Here is a 7,709-nt window from a genome sequence, read left to right on the forward strand (position 1 = left end):
ATAAGCACTTCTCTCCCCTTGAAGGGAAGACTGGCTGGTAAAGTGTGGTGTCCTGCAATAAGCACTTCTCTCCCCGTGTAGGAAAGACTGGCTGGTAAAGTGTGGTGTCCTGCAATAAGCACTTCTCTCCCCTTGAAGGGAAGACTGGCAAGTAAAGTGTGGTGTCCTGCAATAAGCACTTCTCTCCCCGTGTAGGGAAGACTGGTTGGTAAAGTGTGGTGTCCTGCAATAAGCACTTCTCTCCCCTTGAAGGGAAGACTGGCTGGTAAAGTGTGGTGTCCTGCAATAAGCACTTCTCTCCCCGTGTAGGGAAGACTGGCTGGTAAAGTGTGATTTCCTGCAATAAGCACTTCTCTCCCCTTGAAGGGAAGACTGGCAAGTAAAGTGTGGTGTCCTGCAATAAGCACTTCTCTCCCCTTGAAGGGAAGACTGGTTGGTAAAGTGTGGTGTCCTGCAATAAGCACTTCTCTCCCCTTGAAGGGAAGACTGGCTGGTAAAGTGTGGTGTCCTGCAATAAGCACTTCTCTCCCCTTGAAGGGAAGACTGGTTGGTAAAGTGTGGTGTCCTGCAATAAGCACTTCTCTCCCCTTGAAGGGAAGACTGGCTAGTAAAGTGTGGAATCCTGCAATAAGCACTTGTCTTCCCTTGAAGGGAAGACTGGCTGGTAAAGTGTGGTGTCCTGCAATAAGCACTTCTCTCCCCTTGAAGGGAAGACTGGTTGGTAAAGTGTGGTGTCCTGAAATAAGCACTCAGAATTTTAACACTTAATTTTTACTTAAATTTAAATTATACTGTTTTAACTCTGTATTTTAACCTTATATCAATTTTGCTGCGTGGTTTTATCCTGGTTGTGCTTTTTATATTGTATTTTGTATTTGTATTTTCAACTTGTAGGTTGTTTTATGATGGTTTTAATTTTTGTGAACCGCCCAGAGAGCTTCGGCTATTGGGCGGTATAAAAATGTAATAAATAAATAAAATAAATAAATAAATAAATGAAGGGAAGACATGTTAGTAAAGTGTGCTTTCTTGCAATAAGCACTTCTCTCCCCGTGAAGGGAAGACTGGCTAGTAAAGTGTGGTGTCCTGCAATAAGCATTTCTCTCCCCGTGAAGGGAGGACAGTCTAGTAAAGTGTGGTATCCTGCAATAAGCACTTCTCTCCCCTTGAAGGGAAGACTGGCCAGTAAAGTGTGGTGTCCTGCAATAAGCACTTCTCTCCCCATAAAGGGAAGACTGGCCAGTAAAGTGTGGTATCCTGCAATAAGCACTTCTCTCCCCTTGAAGGGAAGACTGGCTAGTAAAGTGTGGTGTCCTGCAATAAGCACTTCTCTCCCCGTGTAGGGAAGACTGGCTAGTAAAGTGTGGTGTCCTGAAATAAGCACCTCTCTCCCTTGAAGGGAGGACTGGCTAGTAAAGTGTGGTGTGCTGAAAGAAGCACTTCTCTCCCCGTGAAGGGAAGACTGGCCGGTAAAGTGTGGTATCCTGCAATAAGCACTTCTCTCCCCTTGAAGGGAAGACTGGCCAGTAAAGTGTGGTGTCCTGCAATAAGCACTTCTCTCCCCATAAAGGGAAGACTGGCCAGTAAAGTGTGGTATCCTGCAATAAGCACTTCTCTCCCCTTGAAGGGAAGACTGGCCAGTAAAGTGTGGTGTCCTGCAATAAGCACTTCTCTCCCCATAAAGGGAAGACTGGCCAGTAAAGTGTGGTGTCCTGCAATAAGCATTTCTCTCCCCGTGAAGGGAAGACTGGCCAGTAAAGTGTGGAGTCCTGCAATAAGCACTTCTCTCCCCTTGAAGGGAAGACTGGCCAGTAAAGTGTGGTGTCCTGCAATAAGCACTTCTCTCCCCATCAAGGGAAGACTGGCCAGTAAAGTGTGGTATCCTGCAATAAGCACTTCTCTCCCCTTGAAGGGAAGACTGGCCAGTAAAGTGTGGTATACTGCAATAACTACTTCTCTCCCCTTGAAGGGAAGACTGGCTAGTAAAGTGTGGTGTACAGCAATAAGCACTTCTCTCCCCGTGAAGGGAAGACTGGCCAGTAAAGTGTGGAGTCCTGCAATAAGCACTTCTCTCCGCGTGAAGGGAAGACTATCTAGTAAAGTGTGCTTTCTTGCAATAAGCACTTCTCTCCCCTTGAAGGGAAGACTGGCTAGTAAAGTGTGGTGTCCTGCAATAAGCACTTCTCTCCCCTTGAAGGGAAGACTGGCTAGTAAAGTGTGGTGTCCTGAAATAAGCACCTCTCTCCCTTGAAGGGAGGACTGGCTAGTAAAGTGTGGTGTCCTGAAATAAGCACTCAGTATTTTAACACTTAATTTTTACTTAAATTTAAATTATACTGTTTTAACACTGTATTTTAACCTTATATCAATTTTGCTGCGTGGTTTTATCCTGGTTGTGCTTTATATATTGTATTTTGTATTTGTATTTTCAACTTGTTGGTTATTTTATGATGGTTTTAATTTTTGTGAACCGCCCAGAGAGCTTCGGCTATTGGGCGGTATAAAAATGTAATAAATAAATAAAATAAATAAATAAATAAATGAAGGGAAGACATGTTAGTAAAGTGTGGTGTCCTGCAATAAGCACCTCTCTCCCTTGAAGGGAGGACTGGCTAGTAAAGTGTGGTGTGCTGAAAGAAGCACTTCTCTCCCCGTGAAGGGAAGACTGGCTAGTAAAGTGTGGTGTCCTGCAATAAGCACTTCTCTCCCCGTGTAGGGAAGACTGGTTGGTAAAGTGTGGTGTCCTGCAATAAGCACTTCTCTCCCCTTGAAGGGAAGACTGGCTAGTAAAGTGTGGTGTCCTGCAATAAGCACTTCTCTCCCCTTGAAGGGAAGACTGGCTAGTAAAGTGTGGTGTACAGCAATAAGCACTTCTCTCCCCGTGAAGGGAAGACTGGCTAGTAAAGTGTGGAGTCCTGCAATAAGCACTTCTCTCCGCGTGAAGGGAAGACTATCTAGTAAAGTGTGCTTTCTTGCAATAAGCACTTCTCTCCCCTTGAAGGGAAGACTGGCTAGTAAAGTGTGGTGTCCTGCAATAAGCACTTCTCTCCCCTTGAAGGGAAGACTGGCTAGTAAAGTGTGGTGTACAGCAATAAGCACTTCTCTCCCCGTGAAGGGAAGACTGGCTAGTAAAGTGTGGAGTCCTGCAATAAGCACTTCTCTCCGCGTGAAGGGAAGACTATCTAGTAAAGTGTGCTTTCTTGCAATAAGCACTTCTCTCCCCTTGAAGGGAAGACTGGCTAGTAAAGTGTGGTGTCCTGCAATAAGCACTTCTCTCCCCTTGAAGGGAAGACTGGCTAGTAAAGTGTGGTGTCCTGAAATAAGCACCTCTCTCCCTTGAAGGGAGGACTGGCTAGTAAAGTGTGGTGTCCTGAAAGAAGCACTTCTCTCCCCGTGAAGGGAAGACTGGCCGGTAAAGTGTGGTATCCTGCAATAAGCACTTCTCTCCCCTTGAAGGGAAGACTGGCTAGTAAAGTGTGGAGTCCTGCAATAAGCACTTCTCTCCCCGTGAAGGGAAGACTGGCCAGTAAAGTGTTGTGTCCTGCAATAAGTACTTCTCTCCCCGTGAAGGGAAGACTGGCTAGTAAAGTGTGGTGTCCTGCAATAAGCACTTCTCTCCCCGTGTAGGGAAGACTGGCTGGTAAAGTGTGGTGTCCTGCAATAAGCACTTCTCTCCCCTTGAAGGGAAGACTGGTTGGTAAAGTGTGGTGTCCTGTAATAAGCACTTCTCTCCCCTTGAAGGGAAGACTGGCTGGTAAAGTGTGGTGTCCTGCAATAAGCACTTCTCTCCCCGTGTAGGGAAGACTGGCTGGTAAAGTGTGGTGTCCTGCAATAAGCACTTCTCTCCCCGTGTAGGGAAGACTGGTTGGTAAAGTGTGGTGTCCTGCAATAAGCACTTCTCTCCCCTTGAAGGGAAGACTGGCTGGTAAAGTGTGGTGTCCTGCAATAAGCATTTCTCCCCTCTTGAAGGGAAGACTGGCTAGTAAAGTGTGGTGTCCTGCAATAAGCACTTCTCTCCCCGTGTAGGGAAGACTGGTTGGTAAAGTGTGGTGTCCTGCAATAAGCACTTCTCTCCCCTTGAAGGGAAGACTGGCTGGTAAAGTGTGGTGTCCTGCAATAAGCACTTCTCTCCCCGTGTAGGGAAGACTGGCTGGTAAAGTGTGGTGTCCTGCAATAAGCACTTCTCTCCCCGTGTAGGGAAGACTGGTTGGTAAAGTGTGGTGTCCTGCAATAAGCACTTCTCTCCCCTTGAAGGGAAGACTGGCTGGTAAAGTGTGGTGTCCTGCAATAAGCACTTCTCTCCCCGTTTAGGGAAGACTGGCTGGTAAAGTGTGGTGTCCTGCAATAAGCACTTCTCTCCCCTTGAAGGGAAGACTGGCAAGTAAAGTGTGGTGTCCTGCAATAAGCACTTCTCTCCCCGTGTAGGGAAGACTGGTTGGTAAAGTGTGGTGTCCTGCAATAAGCACTTCTCTCCCCTTGAAGGGAAGACTGGCAAGTAAAGTGTGGTGTCCTGCAATAAGCACTTCTCTCCCCGTGTAGGGAAGACTGGCTGGTAAAGTGTGGTTTCCTGCAATAAGCACTTCTCTCCCCTTGAAGGGAGGACTGGCTAGTAAAGTGTGGTGTCCTGAAATAAGCACTTCTCTCCCCTTGAAGGGAGGACTGGCTAGTAAAGTGTGGTGTCCTGAAATAAGCACTCAGTATTTTAACACTTAATTTTTACTTAAATTTAAATTATACTGTTTTAACTCTGTATTTTAACTTTATATCAATTTTGCTGCGTGGTTTTATCCTGGTTGTGCTTTATATATTGTATTTTGTATTTGTATTTTCAACTTGTTGGTTATTTTATGATGGTTTTAATTTTTGTGAACCGCCCAGAGAGCTTCGGCTATTGGGCGGTATAAAAATGTAATAAATAAATAAAATAAATAAATAAATAAATGAAGGGAAGACATGTTAGTAAAGTGTGGTGTCCTGCAATAAGCACCTCTCTCCCTTGAAGGGAGGACTGGCTAGTAAAGTGTGGTGTGCTGAAAGAAGCACTTCTCTCCCCGTGAAGGGAAGACTGGCCGGTAAAGTGTGGTATCCTGCAATAAGCACTTCTCTCCCCTTGAAGGGAAGACTGGCTAGTAAAGTGTGGTGTCCTGCAATAAGCACTTCTCTCCCCTTGAAGGGAAGACTGGCTAGTAAAGTGTGGAGTCCTGCAATAAGCACTTCTCTCCCCTTGAAGGGAAGACTGGCCAGTAAAGTGTGGTATACTGCAATAACTACTTCTCTCCCCTTGAAGGGAAGACTGGCTAGTAAAGTGTGGTGTACAGCAATAAGCACTTCTCTCCCCGTGAAGGGAAGACTGGCCAGTAAAGTGTGGAGTCCTGCAATAAGCACTTCTCTCCGCGTGAAGGGAAGACTATCTAGTAAAGTGTGCTTTCTTGCAATAAGCACTTCTCTCCCCTTGAAGGGAAGACTGGCTAGTAAAGTGTGGTGTCCTGCAATAAGCACTTCTCTCCCCTTGAAGGGAAGACTGGCTAGTAAAGTGTGGTGTCCTGAAATAAGCACCTCTCTCCCTTGAAGGGAGGACTGGCTAGTAAAGTGTGGTGTCCTGAAATAAGCACTCAGTATTTTAACACTTAATTTTTACTTAAATTTAAATTATACTGTTTTAACTCTGTATTTTAACCTTATATCAATTTTGCTGCGTGGTTTTATACTGGTTGTGCTTTATATATTGTATTTTGTATTTGTATTTTCAACTTGTTGGTTATTTTATGATGGTTTTAATTTTTGTGAACCGCCCAGAGAGCTTCGGCTATTGGGCGGTATAAAAATGTAATAAATAAATAAAATAAATAAATAAATAAATGAAGGGAAGACATGTTAGTAAAGTGTGGTGTCCTGCAATAAGCACCTCTCTCCCTTGAAGGGAGGACTGGCTAGTAAAGTGTGGTGTGCTGAAAGAAGCACTTCTCTCCCCGTGAAGGGAAGACTGGCTAGTAAAGTGTGGTGTCCTGCAATAAGCACTTCTCTCCCCGTGTAGGGAAGACTGGTTGGTAAAGTGTGGTGTCCTGCAATAAGCACTTCTCTCCCCTTGAAGGGAAGACTGGCTAGTAAAGTGTGGTGTCCTGCAATAAGCACTTCTCTCCCCTTGAAGGGAAGACTGGCTAGTAAAGTGTGGTGTACAGCAATAAGCACTTCTCTCCCCGTGAAGGGAAGACTGGCTAGTAAAGTGTGGAGTCCTGCAATAAGCACTTCTCTCCCCGTGAAGGGAAGACTGGCTAGTAAAGTGTGGAGTCCTGCAATAAGCACTTCTCTCCGCGTGAAGGGAAGACTATCTAGTAAAGTGTGCTTTCTTGCAATAAGCACTTCTCTCCCCTTGAAGGGAAGACTGGCTAGTAAAGTGTGGTGTCCTGCAATAAGCACTTCTCTCCCCTTGAAGGGAAGACTGGCAAGTAAAGTGTGGTGTCCTGAAATAAGCACCTCTCTCCCTTGAAGGGAGGACTGGCTAGTAAAGTGTGGTGTCCTGAAAGAAGCACTTCTCTCCCCGTGAAGGGAAGACTGGCCGGTAAAGTGTGGTATCCTGCAATAAGCACTTCTCTCCCCTTGAAGGGAAGACTGGCTAGTAAAGTGTGGAGTCCTGCAATAAGCACTTCTCTCCCCGTGAAGGGAAGACTGGCCAGTAAAGTGTTGTATCCTGCAATAAGTACTTCTCTCCCCGTGAAGGGAAGACTGGCTAGTAAAGTGTGGTGTCCTGCAATAAGCACTTCTCTCCCCGTGTAGGGAAGACTGGCTGGTAAAGTGTGGTGTCCTGCAATAAGCACTTCTCTCCCCTTGAAGGGAAGACTGGTTGGTAAAGTGTGGTGTCCTGTAATAAGCACTTCTCTCCCCTTGAAGGGAAGACTGGCTGGTAAAGTGTGGTGTCCTGCAATAAGCACTTCTCTCCCCGTGTAGGGAAGACTGGCTGGTAAAGTGTGGTGTCCTGCAATAAGCACTTCTCTCCCCGTGTAGGGAAGACTGGTTGGTAAAGTGTGGTGTCCTGCAATAAGCACTTCTCTCCCCTTGAAGGGAAGACTGGCTGGTAAAGTGTGGTGTCCTGCAATAAGCATTTCTCCCCTCTTGAAGGGAAGACTGGCTAGTAAAGTGTGGTGTCCTGCAATAAGCACTTCTCTCCCCGTGTAGGGAAGACTGGTTGGTAAAGTGTGGTGTCCTGCAATAAGCACTTCTCTCCCCTTGAAGGGAAGACTGGCTGGTAAAGTGTGGTGTCCTGCAATAAGCACTTCTCTCCCCGTGTAGGGAAGACTGGCTGGTAAAGTGTGGTGGCCTGCAATAAGCACTTCTATCCCCGTGTAGGGAAGACTGGTTGGTAAAGTGTGGTGTCCTGCAATAAGCACTTCTCTCCCCTTGAAGGGAAGACTGGCTGGTAAAGTGTGGTGTCCTGCAATAAGCACTTCTCTCCCCGTTTAGGGAAGACTGGCTGGTAAAGTGTGGTGTCCTGCAATAAGCACTTCTCTCCCCTTGAAGGGAAGACTGGCAAGTAAAGTGTGGTGTCCTGCAATAAGCACTTCTCTCCCCGTGTAGGGAAGACTGGTTGGTAAAGTGTGGTGTCCTGCAATAAGCACTTCTCTCCCCTTGAAGGGAAGACTGGCAAGTAAAGTGTGGTCCTGCAATAAGCACTTCTCTCCCCGTGTAGGGAAGACTGGCTGGTAAAGTGTGGT

This window comes from Elgaria multicarinata, chromosome 8 (genome assembly GCF_023053635.1).
Source record: "Elgaria multicarinata webbii isolate HBS135686 ecotype San Diego chromosome 8, rElgMul1.1.pri, whole genome shotgun sequence".
Classification (NCBI taxonomy): domain Eukaryota; kingdom Metazoa; phylum Chordata; class Lepidosauria; order Squamata; family Anguidae; genus Elgaria; species Elgaria multicarinata.